The 17000-nt window shown below is 36.9% G+C and overlaps 1 long non-coding RNA gene across 1 annotated transcript in view; it reads left to right on the forward strand.

Annotated features, from left to right (window-relative positions):
* The first annotated feature begins 4515 nt into the window (after window positions 1–4515).
* LOC311441080 overlaps window positions 4516–17000 on the forward strand; it is a 76730-nt gene continuing 64245 nt past the window's right edge. The window contains exon 1 of the long non-coding RNA XR_014695785.1: window positions 4516–4618. This is a non-coding gene — a long non-coding RNA (uncharacterized lncRNA). The remainder of the gene's footprint in view (window positions 4619–17000) is intronic.

The raw sequence follows: 17000 nt of genomic DNA on the forward strand, positions 1-17000 counted from the left end.
TGATGGTTTGTATGCATTCATGGTCATATATGTGTATATATTTGTATACATGTTTATAACATGTTTATATTCAGAAATAGATACAAACATGCACACTGATGAACATAAATTTTTGAATGTCATTTTTGGGATTGTGGAGAAGTGGATCTAGAAAAGAAATAAGGAAATTTCAGGTGTTGAGGGGAAAATCTTATAAATTCTAAACCAGGAACTGTTTCGTATAAAGATACAGATTTCTCGTACAGACTGAAAGACACTGGGATCATGATATTCAATTTTCAATGGCTTCCTCATTTTGTCAAACTGTACAATTATTTTGCATTGAATGCAGAATGAGGCATAAAAGTGATAGCTTTTTGAGAAACAGTTCCAATCTAAGACAATTTCATACTTACATATTCCTGTGTGAATGTATGATTGGTTTGTGTGTGTTTCTGAAGTGGATTCAAGGCTTTTGAGGTTTAAGAAACTCAATATCGAGGAGCAACTGAGGTACATAGTCACATTCTGCAATATGTGGTAGTATTCCTTGTTTTTGTAAAGGTATTCTGTATCAAACAGCAGGATTAGAAAGATCTTATATATCATCAGTTGTTTGGGATCACAGAGGTAATTGATTCTGAGCCATTTATCATGGAACTCAGTGGGAATAAGGCTGAACCTGATGAACTACATTTCAAAATTTGTACAGCTAACTCAAAAGGTACAAGTCTGACCAAGTAATCTGGTTTTCAGAGGTAAGCAGCAGCATCAGTTCACAGTGAATGTAATGAGATTGTTAGATGAATTGTACTTTGCAGATCTTTTACGATGGTGCCTAAACATAGATGAAAGTCCTTAACAATAATGTTAAAATTTGTAAATGATAATGTGTAGTGGATATCTTTGGGATGTGCATGTTTGTTTTTTCTGTCTAATGACATTGATGGGATGTATGAGGAATATGTGTTCAGTAATCCTGGAGACATCAAAATCTCTTAGTAATAGAGAAAATCATTCCTTTGGTTATTCTTCAGATACTTTCCATTTTGCTTGCTTAGAAGTGCTTCAGTCCAGGTCAGGGATCTTGAATTTCCTTTGTCTACTGTGATCCATTTTCAGTGCATGGGCTCTCAGTGCACGTGCCTCTGTCCATCATCAGCTGCTGGCCTGGGCACTCTGCTGTGAGGCAGTAAATGTGGACTTCTCATTCCGAATAAAAGAGGCATGGCTTCTTCCAGCGGCAGAAGACTGCTTAAATAAGGCTGTTGTTTCCTTCCAAGTTTTCTGAAACAACCAGTGTTGGCACCCAAGGGTAAGGCTTCAATTTGTGAATCATGATAGGAGTGAAATGCTTTCTTATAGCTGAGTCATATGCATCAGACCTTGCAAGGAGCAGTTATGTCCTCCTAGTTGGTGCATGAGATTTTTTGTCACCTTACATTGTGGCACTTCAATTCTTGCAGTTCAGAGATTGTAGGTGCCTTATTCTGAAGACTGAAATAATGTAACTAATGCAATTCCAAACACTTTATGGAGTCAGAAGTATTTTTAAAAGTACTAGCTTTTATTTGTTCTGAGCTCACCTGTTCCGTAACCTCTCTTCATGGAGCTTCATCCATGTATAGAAAGTCATACAAATGAGGCAAGCAGAAGCAAAATGTTTCAGTGAGACATAACTAATTTAAAACTGTTTATAGTGTATAAACTCCTCCTTAGCCAGATTTTTTGTTTTCAAAACTTTCTCAGGTTTGTATTCATAGAAATAATCTGTAGCCATGTTGACCCAACTACCAGAAAATGCCTTTACAGTGCTGATGTAAGGTTAAGAATACTTAACAGAAGATTCAGCCTGGAAAGATGTGTTTTCTTTAAGTTAGGCTGTTATTACAGAAGCACTCACTTTACACTTCAGTATTTTTAAAAGATTGGGATTGCAGTCAGTGCACATCATTGCAAGCTGAAGTGACAGACTGGAGAGCAACGTTAACATGACTCAGAGGAAATTAATCAACATTAGTCAGCACTTGTCTCTCATGTGCTTGGGGTCATGGCCTGTTCTAAGCCAACTTATTTTCTTCCTATTCAGTGATGCAGGAAGGCAGATTTAAAAGGAGCAGTAGGGTAGTAATAGCGTGACTGTCAAATAAAGGTCAACAGGAACAATATGAAAGCTGATTAATAGGATCACCCTCATAGGTGAATTAGAATTCTGCAAATGACTTCTATTTTTCATTCTTTCCCCTTTTTCAAAGTAGTTTTATTCCCGAACAATACATCTAAATAGATGTGCCTGAAAAATGTCTCAAAAGCTATTTTTTCCATTGAATTTCCTCTGTATTCTTTTTTGAGCATTAGTGAGTACTGAGCCAAAGAGTTCCAAGCTGAGTATGGACTTTGAAGAAGAAATGAGCAACAAAACCCCACATTTATGTCCAGAAAGGTTTGGGTATCCAATACAATAAAAACTATTCTTGCTGTTCACAGACAACAAAAAATGACTCTCAGTATTATGCAAGAGCATTTCCTAAATCAAAGTGCTCATGATATACTTGATCTCAAATAAGTTTAAGGAGTCTAAAGTTTTATCCTAGTCAGCATGGAGGGCAGTGTGATGCTAAGAAGCAAATAGATATGAGCCATGAACCTGTGATGCGCAGTGCTGCTGCAAATAAGGTCTTTGTAAGGTTATCGAAGTGGAACTTCTCTCAGCTGCCTTTAAAGACCTGAAAGCTGATGGTCTGGGCTCCTTCTACAGAAAGTGGAAACAGAAGAGTGCATATAAGGAGATGTTCTGACTATAAAGTTGCCTTCTTGAGGTGTAAGTCTGCCAGCTTCAGAGGTAAAGCTCAGATGCAAACTTGACTCCACGGGGCTAGGCAACAGGGAAGTGCTCGGCTTCCTGCCAGGGTACCCTATCTTCTGTCAGCGCAAAGACACAGATGCTTTCTGGGGAACCTGCAGCACTGCCAGCATTTCCCATCACAATGATGCGTAGTCTTCAGCTCTGAATTATGATTGCAAGTCCTTCTCTTGGGAGAATGCATCATGTGCATGATTTAACCCGTAACTAGAAGATTAAGAGTATAGAGCACCCCTTTACTTATTTAGTACTCTACTGGTAGTTCCTCTGGGGTAAAATGGAGAATACATCAGTGAGCAATACCATGGATTTGGGTCTGTTTCTCTGCTTGTAACTCATCTGTAAGCAGGCTTAGTTTGTTCTTTATTCAACAAATGTGTTCTGTGGGCATATTGCAGTGTATCAGTTGCTTATGAGCTATGTTCTTGCACTGTTGATTTGAATATTGTTGGTAGATCTCTTTTCATGCCATGTTTAATTAGTCTTCTCTGTGTTCTTTTTACTTTTTCTTTTTTTTTTTTTTTTTTCTTTCCTCTACTTCTTAACTGCTACAACCCAGACATGGTGAGGAATTGCAAGATTCCTGTAGGTATACACACACATTCTGTGGAAGATATATAGCTACATGTGAGCACAGATTAATATGCTCAGATGGGATTTTCATATCTTATGTTTAATTTTTAGTGGGCAGTTGTGTTTTTAAGTGAAAAGTGAATATAAGGGCCAATGCTGCTTAGGCTACATTACTCTTCTGCCCCAATATTATTCAGAAATTACTAGATTACTAGGATATAAATCAAGGTTTTATATCCTATGGTGTTTTTTTCTTTTCTTTCTTTTTTTCTTTTTTTTTTTTTTTTCATTTTATTTTCAGTAATACTCTCCAAGGAAGTGAAAAAACAAAGCTGCATTAAAATACAAAGTTTGTGTAAAGATGAATTATATTTGGGTAACATTGAAATGACAATAATCAGGCCCATGGGGAAAATGCAAGAGAACAAAAGATGGGAGGGAACAAATTTAGATCCTCCATGCTATAAATCCATATCCTGACTTGTATGAGCTGAGGTTTCATTCTAATATCTTCTAATTATTTTACCCATTCACTTGCTCATTTTGGCTATTGAAGTATATTAGGCCTAGCAATTTGTAAGAGATCTTGAGGTTCTTGTCATGTGAAAGTCCTCTCCTACAGTATAAATGTATGAACTTTTACAGTATATGGCAAATATGTTCTGCCAATATGAGAAGCTAAAGTGCCTTTGGGCTGAGGTTTCAATGCAATGAACATTTTACTCATTGGCATTAAATTCATAGCCTTAGAAGAACAAATCAACTGATTGGATTTGTTCAGGTAATTTTTATTTATTTAAAGAAACAATCAAACCAAGCACGCATAAAAGGTAAATTATCTCAATGTGCAGGGAAGTCTGTATTCATAAAGAAGTGGCACTTGTACCATCAAAACAGCGAAGATGTTTCTATACAATTAAACCAGGACAATATTAATGGTAGAAAGAAAAGAATACAACGAGACAGTGCTCCTCTTCAAATGGCGTAAAGAAGAGGATGGGCAAATTAAATCCATGTGCCATGAAATGAGCTTGGGGCAGGTTTGCTGCCATTTGCCTGTTTACTGAAGCCAGAAATCAGTGCAAGAGCTGGAACCAGCATCAGAACATCAATGCCACTTGTCCAGAGCCAGTCTGCATCTTGTTCATATCTTGGAAGCTGACCAAACGAGTGATGTACAGAGAACATGGCTGTGACAATAAGGTTGGTGCCTCAAGTAGCTTTTCTGAACAGGGACTCTGTGTGCTCTTGGAGTAAATCTCACCCCAAATGAATTAATTCTGAATTTAAACATCAAAAAATGGGAATCCTAGTTAATACTGACACACAGACCACAATACCAGAGAACAGAAAGCACGAAGACACTTAGTGAAATATTTTGTGGAAAGATACTGTTCTTACTCTCTTTTTTAAACTTAAATTTCCTCTCAATTTCTTTTGTAACTTTTAATAATTTAATTTTACTTTTGAGTGTTGCATCATATGAATTACAGAAGTCTCAAGTCAAAATTGATTTGTTTCCTATTGTGTTAGAATGACTAACACAAATTGATGACAGATATATCAGAAGTTTTCAAAGCATACTGAATTTATTACCCTGGGCATTTCCTAGCAAGGGTCAGCTTCCAAACTGTGCAAAATGTCTGGTTTCTGCTTTACTCAGTTACATGGAAGATGTTTATTTGAAGATGAATGTGCGAGTTCTTGTGGCAAATACCTGTCATCTGAGTTACATTATGCTTCTGTCCTGACAGGGACAAACTTCATGAGGACCTTTACCTTACTGATGTTTTCCTGTTTGCAACTGGTAAGGGAACACACTATACATAACACTTTCACCTCCTTAGCTTGCACTGCAACTTTTAATTATGACCCCTTGATTGCTCCATGAACACATAATACAACACAGGCTTTGTCTGAGCACCCATACCAATAAGAAATTTTGATGCTGTTCAAGCTGTTGCATGGAGTTTATTTTCTGATTTTTCCTGCACTGAGAACCATGAGAGCTCTTACAGATTTGCTTGTGTTTGCAATTTTGTGTTGAGAAAATGTGCCAATCTTATATGGCATGTGAGGACACAGCACTGTTATAATGATGAGTTTGCTTGACTGTCTCTGTCTGTCACAACTTCTATTACTGAGCTCTTAATAATTTAACAAATTTTAGCAGCTTCTGGTTACAGTATGGCTTTTCTCTGAGGTAATGACATGAGAAAGCATCTTTAGCTTATAACTACATTGTGGTGAGTGATAAAGGTAGATCTTTGCAGGTACAGCTGTCACTACCTTTACTGAATCTATTAATGTGCACTTAGATTTTTGTAACCAGCTACCCCTGTTAACTTAGATTAGAGGGAAATTAGGTATTTGCGTAAGGAGAAAAACTTACAGAAATTGAATCTCACTGAAAACCTGTTTAAGCCCGTAGTTTGTTTTCTCTGTGTGCCAATCCTGTAATAAGGAGCAAGTCAAGACAGTGACTTTGTGTCTGCTGTAAATTTGGAGTCTTCAAAATCTCGTTTCATTCTAAATGAGTAAAAAAAAACCAAAAACAAAAACAAAAACAAACAAACAAACAAAAAAAAACCACATACAAAACAAAACAAAACACCACCAACAAGACTTTTTAATATTCCAGTTAGATTTAATTAGTTTTTTTTGTAGCACAAATGCAGGATTTTACAACTGAAATAAAATGTTACCAGCTTATAGCAATAATGTCTTTGAATTCTTCCTCCCTGAAGTTTTGACAAAATTATACTTTCTATCCAAAAATTGTCATTTTATTGAAGTATGACTTGCAGTTGGAAGGCTATTACCTATTTTTTCTCCTTGGAGTATCATCTGCATACTGCTGAAATCAAGTTAAGTTCTCTGTGATTGCAGTCATTCGCTTATACTGAGTGGGCTGCAGCTAAAATGCTTTAGAGCAAGCTTTATTTTCTAATTAACAACTCATGCAGGGTAGATTGAACATTGGAAGCAACCTAGATTTAGTAGGATGGCCTGAGAGCACCCTACCCTGGGATATCTGAGGGTCCCGTGAGTAGAGACTTCTCTTGATGCGTCTGTAGGAAGGGGGAAGATGAGCGTTTCAGTTAACTTGCAGAACTGTTTTCCCTATGAGTCATGTTAGGTAAACTCTTAGGTGGAAGGTAGTGATAGACTGGAAAAGGCCAGATTTCTGATTGCTGATATGTTTAATAAGTAGGAAAAGAGCATAGCTATAGCCAAGTCAAAACTTGCATGGCTTGGATCATGGATCAAAGCAATTAGTAGTGAAAAATAGCATTTGCAGGAAAGTTAGGTGCTTTCAGGATGAGGTAATAGATGAGTAGAAGATATTAGGTTCTGAAATCTGAGCTGAGTTTTTAGATTTGCTACAAGGTGTAGGTACCTACTTAGTACTTGAGAGGGCTAAGTTTGGTTAATTGTTAAATTTTTAGTCCTAAAGGTCACTGCCTCCAGGTAAAGATTGAGGTGCAATGTGTGCGTAGGCCTCTTGCAAAAAACTTTGTCTTAGAATAGTGTTAGTCTTGTGTACAGATTATGAAAATCTAATTTGTAGCCCTAAATGGTGTTTTGAACCACTGCTGCCTTTCAAATATTTCTATTTATGCAGGGAATGGAAGGAGGGCAAAGATGTTTCAGTTAAAGTTTGATGTTTTAACTCTTTGGCATGGTTTACTTAGGGAAACCTTTGTGGAAAAAGAATCTTGGCTTGTGTGAACATTGTTTCTCATTCCTATTCTTTATGAAAATGTAATCAGAGGAAGCACTTTCTTCAATCAAAAGTTGTGTGAAACTGTAAATGTTTCTAGAACTCTCTATGTTAGATGTATCAATATCTTTCATTCAACTCTACAGCCTTTTTCTGTGGTTAATATATCAAAGCATCCTGACAGTTAATATTCAGAAACAGATTTTTTGACAGTATCTTTATGTATTAGAAATGTTAAAGGTTCTGCTTTGATTTCAGGTAATGTTCTTAGCTTACCTAAAAGAATTGAAAGCAATTATTATTAATTACTATTAAAATAGCAACTCTATGCTCTATTTTGTTAGTATTTGTTTCTTCTGAAAATTGTTCAGGGAATTAGTTAAAAATGGCTAAAAAAAATCAAGTAAGCCTGGCCTTCTAAATAAAGGCTCTGTGATAACCTCTTAAAAATTTGAAGAACAGATCCTCAGTTAGTTTAACTTGCTTAAACTTCATGGAGGCTGATGGCCTCATAAGCTAAAGAGATGCTTTTCATGCATCAGTGAGATGCTTTAGATGTGCTATAGGAATATGCTATGCATCTGGTTAATTGTAGTCTCCTGCTCATCAATAACTATATTCTATTCGTTTTTCCATGGACTTAAATGTATTTTGGAAATGTTAATGTACGTTGATAATGTGGGAGATTTTCTGCTACAACACAGAAGACAAAATTAAGCAACAAAGAATGTAAAACTTTGAACAACCTTTGATAAGACCATGCAGGACATGAGTTGGAATTCTGACTAGTTCTGCATGATAATTGCAACATCTTACTTCCCCACCATCTTTCATAAGAAGACTAAGTTATCCTGTAAATATCCAAAAGCTCTCTGGGCTACTTTTAGCTGCTTGCCTTTTAATACAATATTAATATGCTTAATGTTATATGCAGTTTTACTATTTTCACCTTGTGAAGATTTTCTAGTCCTCTTTTGTTCATTGGTATGATTTATTTAGGCCTTCTATTGCTTCTATTTTCAGGTATGATATTCTATTTAATTTATTTATTATCCTTTATAAACGTTTATGGGACTTAGAGAAGCCTTTCCAAGTTTTCTTCAGTTAAATCTGTTGTCAGGTTCTGAGAATTGATGATGTGAAGTGTATTCTTCTTTTGACATAAGCACATGTACATAATGATGCTAATAGAAATTGGGTGTAAGCTGAGGCTAGAACAGGCCAGATAGGGACTATGATGAAGTACTAGAGAAAAACAAAACAAACAAAAAAACCTTTTATTTTGACTGGTAACAGATAAAGTTGTGTATAATCTTTTCTTTTGTTGTTATTTCTTCTCCTTCCTTTCTCATTTCTCTTTCCTCTATAAAGTAACCTTTCCTTCTTTTTGCTGAAAACAAGAAATCCTAGAAAGACTGACAGGGGAAAAGAGAGAAGGATAAACAGAAGCTGAATTGTGTTTTTCTTCTTATAATAATTTTCTCTGTATTATTCCAGTAGTAAAGTAAAAAAAGCTAATCTGTTCAATTTTTGTTAGTTTATATTTTTTTTCCTTGTACAATAACAAATGGGGATAGCAGGAGACACCAGGATTTCTCAGGTTGTTTTCACTTTTTGTGTGCAATGACTTCTGGAGGAAATAACAATAGATTATTTAATAAATATGGAAATTATTAGGTTTTTACTGTTCACCAGTGACCACTTTGGCTCCAAAGATTGCATGTCTCATTTCTTAATAACAAATTCTTGATTTACTCTCAAATATCTGATAATGTGTATAAGTAGGTCAAATGTGTAGACTTTTTTTCCTCTTGCACAGGAATAGTTACACTCAGATTTATTGGTAAATTTGCCTAATCCTCTGTTATCTCCTACATTTGGGAACATGGAGTTTTTGTAATAAGGAGTTTTTTAAGATCTATATGTGTGGGCACTTTTTTTTTTTTTTTTTTTTTTTTGTGGTTTAAATTTTCAGGTTGGTAGCTAGGGATATGTTCATGTGTTTTATGTCTAAATAGACATGTAGTTCCCCCCAGTGAGCACTGTGAAGTGTGGAGCATGCCCCCTTCAAAACTCAGACCTGTATCTTGAAGTGTGTACTCGAAGGAAGACATCTTTGAATATTATAAGTAACAACAGAGTAAACATATGCAGTAATGTACTTTGAGAATTTGTCTGGAAACATAAAACTGAGGAAATTGAGAACTTTCATGTTTTTATGATTTGCATTAGGGGACCTCTCTCTGAGGCAGGGTTCTTCCTATCCAGTGTCAAGGTGGTCTTGTTCTTCTTACTGCAGATTCAGATGCCTGTATGAGTACTGTTGTTACTCTTAAGGTCACTGAAAGCCAAGGATCCTGGTCTTGGACACAGGGTAGCAGAGTACTGCTGATGGATCCACACAAGCATTACTGTTTTCATCTGCAGAAAACATTCCCATGCAGAACTGCTCTGGGTGGAGCGCAAGTCTCTGCACGAGGTTTCAGCACTGAGCAGGGAGTGTTAAAACATTCAGTGCCATTAGCAAAATCATGCAGATGTGGCTGGGGATCACATTTGATTTTGGTGCTAAATGCATGGCAGAAGACTTTGAAATGCTGACCTTTATAAATGGCCCAAGAAATTTAATCCTGTGGTTTGCACTGTTGAATCCTAGGCTTACTGTAGTATCCCATGGTACTCTATATTACAGGGCTTTTTGCTGTTTTCCCTCCTCTAGAGAAAAAAAAAATAAAATAGTATTTTCCATATCTGAGGAGCTCTGACATTATCACAGCTGTTATAGAGAAGAAAATGGATTTTTATCATGGTCTGGGCCATGTGTTTTACAGCTGAAGCTTCATCTACCTGTAGAGAGGCTGGTATCACACCTTCAGCTTCAACTTCAATGGAGCTGTAGTAGTGTGGGAAAATGCTACTGATTTTCCCATCTGAGGTGGACTTGTGAGCTGGAGACAGAGTGATTGTTTGGAAGACTTGCTGGATAGTGGATCCTTCATGGTAGTGAGGCAAGCAAATCATATTAGAGGAGCAGTGGTTAACAGTGTTGTAATCAGAGTTCATTTAAAATAATGAATACACTTTTTACAGTAGCATAATTTTTAATAAGTGCTTATGAAAAGGAGGGGAACAGAAAGAGATGCAGTAAAATGAAACCTAGATATTGCATTTAGATAAATAGATGTCATATTTTGGGCCAGATATTGACCATATATTATGGTTCACTGATCTTCTTCCTTGATCACATAAACTGTGCCAATTCATGCAAATACATTTCCTGTAAGTTAACTCAGAAACCATTTGGCATGTCTAAATTGGTGGTAACACACAACAGTCAGTAGGAATGGCAGCTTAATGACTTGCACTTTGATAACCTTATGATTTTGCAGAGATACTTAATAATTGCGCTTTAGTTTCTATCAAAAACAATTTAGCAAATGTATTAGTTTGAAGAAGGATGCTAATTATGTAAAATTGTTCAGTACAACTTGGAGGCTATGCAGGATTCTCTCATAGCACTGATAGCAACATGAAGAATCACACGTTGGTTTGTACAAGTGTTAAAATTCCCAGAAAATTCTGTGAATCTTTGGGTGAAGCAGTAAAAATATCTCGTATCTGTTAATCTTGTTCCCTCACTTAGCCTGCTGCAGCAGTGTCGAAGGTTATGTAAGAACAGGGAAACTTTCCTTAAAAAAAAAAAAAAAAGAAAAAAAAAAAAGGAGGACTTTCAGTGAACATGGAAATCAGAGCTTAACTACTGAATTGTCTCTTCCATTCAGGTTTGACAGTCTGTGCTTTTTCCTCTTGTTGTTTATTGACTCAGGGAGAGGAGGGAGGTGAAGAAGAGAAGGTAGCATCACATCCCCTTACTGTTGTAAGATTCTGCCTGTTTCTGGGCAGTTTGGCTTATTTTCTGGCCGGTCCTGTGCCAGCTTTTGGAAAAGACTTGTGATAACCACTGGTATAAACCTCTAGGACAAACAGCCAAGGTGCAGACATATTGCTCCTTGTTGACATACAGAACATTTCTAATCACAACAGAACTGTTTTTTTTGTTTGTTTGTTTTTGTTTTTGTTTATTTGTTTTCCATTTATTAGCACAGATCTACACAGCCCATTGGTGGGTGGCTTAGGGAAAAAAAAAAAAAAGGCTTGTACAAGTACAAGTGCAAGATCAGAAATAATGGTCTAGTAGACCAGATTCCATCCCTGTGTTTCTACTTTTGCCTGAGCCACGTGATTCCAGAAAGGAGCAAAAGATAAGGGGGCCTATTGTGTGCATGAGACGTGCAGGTTGCAGTCACATTTTCCTTGTGGGCATTTGGAGCTAAGATGAGCTGAGATTATCCACAAATCTCATTTTCCCTTGTCACAGATGATATCAAGAGCCTTCTAGAAGGATTACAAGGACTTTGGTCTGTCTCTTGTGTTGAGTCCTGATCACATGGCATTGCCAAACAGCAGGAGGGGTAAAGGATGCTGCTGTGCCTGGCACAGCACATTCTGCTCTGCCTGTCTTAGTAGTGTTGCTTTTGTGTATCTTTGATAACACTCTACTGGCAGAAAATTTTTCTCAGCTGGTTTTTGTATTAGCAGAATTCTTTCTTTTGCTATAAAAAGCATTTTTAATAATTTATCTAAGATGAAACTAAAGTTGTATTCCAGAGGAAACCCTACAATCTTAAGTATCAGTTAAGCAATCCAGTTCAAGTACGCAGTAAAATCTTCATCCAGAAAAGGCTATTACAAATGCTGTGAACATTCCCAAGAACATCATAAATCCTTTTCTCCCCAATAGATTTTAACCTGCCCCATGGAAAAATCAGACCACCTTCTGTCCATAATATGTTTAACATGCATTAGTTAGTATCTGGTAGTGAAAGCATACTTTGACTGTAACTGCTTGCCCTAATGAAGACCAGAACCTGCTCAGTTCTTGTCAGGTGGGGATGATAAAAAGAGGCAGTCCTGGAGATCTAACAGAGCTTATGAAAGATAACTGAGCATCTGTGCAGAACATAAACACAATGTATCTAGGAAATTACCAAACTTAAACTACATTAACAAAGAGAGTTTCAAATGAGAAAATTGTTAACAAATATTAAATGTATGAGAAATGAAAAGAGGTTTAAGGGAAAATTCCCTGATGGTCAGCAGCATCTACAAACTTAGCTGTGGAGTGAAATGATTTAAAGACATGCTGTGGAGAGGAAATCCATGCCTTGCAGTAAGATACCTACCTGTAGCTGAAGCAGACCTTGATGCTGCAGCAGTATCATGTACGTGGGACCTTGTGATAGGATTCAGGCCTGTACTTGACTAGAAGCATTGCTCAAGGTTGGCATCCCATTACAAGATGTAGAGAGAGGACAGGGTGCTTCCAAGCCATGTTTGTGTGTGCACGCTCTAACCCTGCCCTCTGTGTGTATGGGAGTTACTTGTATTGTCACAGGGCCGGGCACCATAGCACAGCAGCCTGCTGGGTGTGTCCTATGGGTACAACACTACACCCATATCACGGTGATACAGTGTGATGGCCCATCAGCCCCCAGCGTGCCATGCTTCTCCCATCCATGGCTTCCACAATGTGTACTCTAGTGGGGAATAGGGATAAAAAAAAGAGCCTAAGACCTGTATTATTGGGGTTTTCTTTCATCAAAAATAGTGTTTCTTGTTTATTAAGTACCAGTGGCTTTATTTACTTCATATTGTTTAATCATTCCTTTGATTATCCTTTACATCATTTTTAACTTTTTGTTTGTTTTTTCTTCATCTGGCTTTTAGCCAGGAACATCAAGAAGTCTCAGGATGTTGACCCTTTGAGTATTTCTCTCAATTTGTGTGGATGATTTCCAAAACTTATGTGAGATTGGTCCTATAGAAACCTTGGAAATCTTATACTCTTTTCAAGGAGTGGGGAGTGAAATGAGAGTTTAATGTTTATATTGACATAATTTTTCTGGATTTATTTTTTTGTTGATGTAAATTAGGTATTTCTGCTACACTGAAACTTCATCACAGATGGGGATCTGGATTTAAATCTTTAAAATATCCCACTGTGAAACTTTATTCCTTAGTTACTAATGTCAAGTTTGACATTTTCATATTTTATCTGGTGTGTACTAGAGAAAATATTATTCACATCCAAATAGGTTAAAGGATAGTAGTCCTTTAATGCATACTGTTTTCAGCCCAATGTATCTGAAATAATAGAGCTGGGAAATGAACTGATGAGCTCAGAGGACCGAATTGTTGTGTTTTCATGTACCAACCACAATTTTAAACTTTTTAACACCTTAAAGATTTCTAGTTATTATCTAGATAATAGTTCTAGATTTATCACAGGGAAAATCTGCTAGATTTTACATAGGCTGGGCTGGCACATGAACTGGGAATACATTTAAGTCCGATACATTTTAAAAGTTCCAAATATTACATTCCTATGCTTCTACTTCACTGCATTTCCTGAGAGGTTCAGTGTGAACACTAGCCTTAAAGAATATGAAAAGTTAGTATTTCTGCTAAAGGAATATTTTATTAGGCTTTGCTGTTTTGCTTGCCATGCCATTAGCATATTAATAACTATGTATTTTAAGAACAGTAAAATACATGTCTCTGTACTGTACAAGATAATGTGAGAAAATAAGAACAGTGGATTCTCTGTCTCCCGAGATCTAGGTAGCTGTAGCATGTGACCTCATTTTTGGTCCATGGCTATAAAAATACCCCATCCGTTAAACATAGAGGTTACCTTGAATAACCCATCCCTACACAGAGTTATATTGCTAGCTTTCCAAATCATACAAATTACTCTGAAGTGAAAACCACAATGGAAACAGTCCAAAATCACATTCTTGGCTCAGCTCATCATACCCATAGTTATTTGCCAGTTCCCTTTTCCTTGAGTTTTCAGGGTAGTTTATACAAATGTTTATATGTGCCACACTGAACACTGGAACCAATGTTATTTTCTTCACGTTCACTGCTTGCTGCTACCAAGATAGTGTCAAGAATGAACAAATTAATGTAAATTCAGTAACATGTCTATAGATCAAGTTTATTATGTTAAAAATGACTGGTTTTATTCTGTTTGTATGCTCTTTGTATTGAAGGTTATAATTCTATGCCTGGAAAACAAACATACGAATAAAGAGATGGAAAACATATCTTTGATGTGCCACAAGGTATCTTGTGGTTATTCAGAGCCTCAACCGATCACTCAGGAATTTCTGGGCCATTAAAGTACTTTGCAGGGGATGTTTCTTGAAAAGGGATTTTGATGCAAGATGGCATGTAAATAATCAGAATACCTGGTAGATATATTTCAGGAGAGAGAATTTCAAGGAAAAAAATACTCTATAAATAGGAAAGATGGATAATATCTTAAAAAATGCTCAAATATCAAGGGGAAACTTTCTGGTATGTTCATATGAAAAAAAGGCAAGCAGCACCCATGCTGCTTAAGACATTTAGAAGCAGCTAAGAATCAGATTGTTATCATTCTGTATCTGGCATGTCCCATGAGTCCTCAAACAAATCTATTAGAAGGCAGTTGGATTAGGAAAAGGTGATGTTATTCTGCAGAGGTAAGTGTCTCATAATTTCAGTATTAAATGGTAAATCCTCTGAAGGATTTTTCATACAGGACTTTGGAAAAGATATGTTATTGCTATTGTTAACCATAACAGACTGTAGTAGGGTTGAATTATAAAGACAATTACTTTCCCCTATAAGGCAGATAATACAATTCCAAAAATGAAGCACTGAAAAATTATCCTGAAAAATGAAGCACTCGTATTTGATTGCAGTGTTTGATTTCCTCTCTGTTCATGAGAAGGACAGATGTACTGGTGATTTCAGCAGTCAGTGCATCAGCTTACGCTGTAGTCTGTTCTGGGACTTTTTCTGCATCAAACTAATGACCTATACAGTGACTTGCAAACACTGTCTTGAATTCTGAATGTTGTGGACTTAATACAGGCTTTTAGTATCAACCATTCATCTATATTTGTGCTTCCGTAAACTTTTGGACAATGGCTGTCCTTTACATTGTTTTATTCCGCTGTGAGTATGACTATTCATTCATGTGTAAAAAATATTTGCTGATAAATTATTAATATGCAATAGGTCAGTTGGAAGGGACCTACGAAAATCATCAAAGCCAACTGCCTGACCACTTCAGGGCTGACCAAAAGTTTAAGCATGTTATTGAGGGTATTATCCAAACGCTTCTTGAGCACTGACAGGCATGGGGCATCAACCACCTTGCTAGGAAGCCCATTGCAGTGTTTGACCACCCCCATGGTAAACAATTTTTCCTAATGTCCAGGCTGAACCTCCCCACACATCCTATTATTAGTTACCAGATAGATGAGACTGGCACCTCCCTCTCCATTTCCCCTGCTCAGAAGTTGTAGAGTTAATACCATGATTAAAAGATTTCATATATTTAGGCTGGAAACAACAACACAATATGTATTGCTTGAATGACCAGTAACACAGCATAAATAACAAGGGTGAAACAGTCCAAGTAAATATTTCATGAATTCTTCAAATAGTTTGTTCATCTACAGCCATTTCCCATAGCCCAGTAAAGCTGATGAGAATCTGGGGCTTTGGCTCAGGCACTTCAATTGTCTGTTCCACAATTACAATAAAAAACACAACAGTAGTCTACTTGGAAAGAGTTGGTAATTGGAAAAAGAGTGAGTTTGTCAGCAAATGTATTTGTCAGCACTGATTTGACCAGTTGCGCGTATTACATGTTGTACACGTTGTAAATGACATTTCTTCCCTTCCTTTAGAGATTATAGAGTCTATGTCCAACTACTTTCTTCAGTGGGTCTCTTACTGTGGGCAGAGCATTCTGTGGTGCATGTCAATTGCATGTTAAACGCACTACAGCACTTGTACTTTATTATTCCAGACAAATGGATTGTTTTCCAATTGCTTTATCAAAACACAGTTCTCATGTCACAGTAGACATGTATTTGTGACAAGTGGAGTTAGGCTCCTCTAAGTAACTTAAGGTTGATTACAGGAGATGCTACGTATTCTGTCATCAGAAGAATGGTAACACTTTTTCAAACAAAAAATATCTTAATTCAACCTATAGTTACTCACTTATATTAGCTGAAGAAGTGTTTCTTATAAAGCACATTTTATAAAGGGGTAATTGTGAACTCAGGCATCCCAGTGCATAGTACCCCTATGACGGACCAAACTTGTGTAGTAGTTACTGAAGCTCATACAGGAGATGATTGATTTTCCACGTTTTTTATATCCTGTTTACAGGTTTAAATATCTCCTCTGAATTTATCTGCATTTCCAAAAACCTGTCTGCCTGAGAATTGTGCTGAATCCTTGGCTACAGTAAGTGCACTCCACTGCGATAGCACAGACACCTCCTTTGCCTGTGCGATTTAAGTGCTGCCTTTCCTGCCCTTTCTCAGCTTTCCCTTTTATGGTAGCAAGAGCCAGGAGCTCTTGGCCATTCCCCGTTTCTCTCACTGTGTGTGTATACACACACACAAACACACACCCCTGGAGAAAAGGGTTGGAAAACACAAACTGTAGTCATCAGTCCTGTTTGTAAGCTGAGCTGTGACACTGTCAAGATACAATTCTTTTTCTAGTCTGAGGCCTATATCTTTCCGTCTTTACCTTTTGTGGTTCACAGGCTCTGATATAAATGTTCATGAATGACCTGTTAGTCACCTCTATTTTTTTTTTTTCCCCCATTGTTGTTTTTCACCATCTTGTTTTCTGTTCTTTTTCTTCCCATTTGCTTGCATTCAGCCCTGAGCAGGTACCTCTGGAGCTTAGCTAACCATCCTGTAGTATAAATATATGATCACC

Source organism: Aythya ferina (genome assembly GCF_964211825.1).
Source record: "Aythya ferina genome assembly, chromosome: 9".
Lineage (NCBI taxonomy): Eukaryota > Metazoa > Chordata > Aves > Anseriformes > Anatidae > Aythya > Aythya ferina.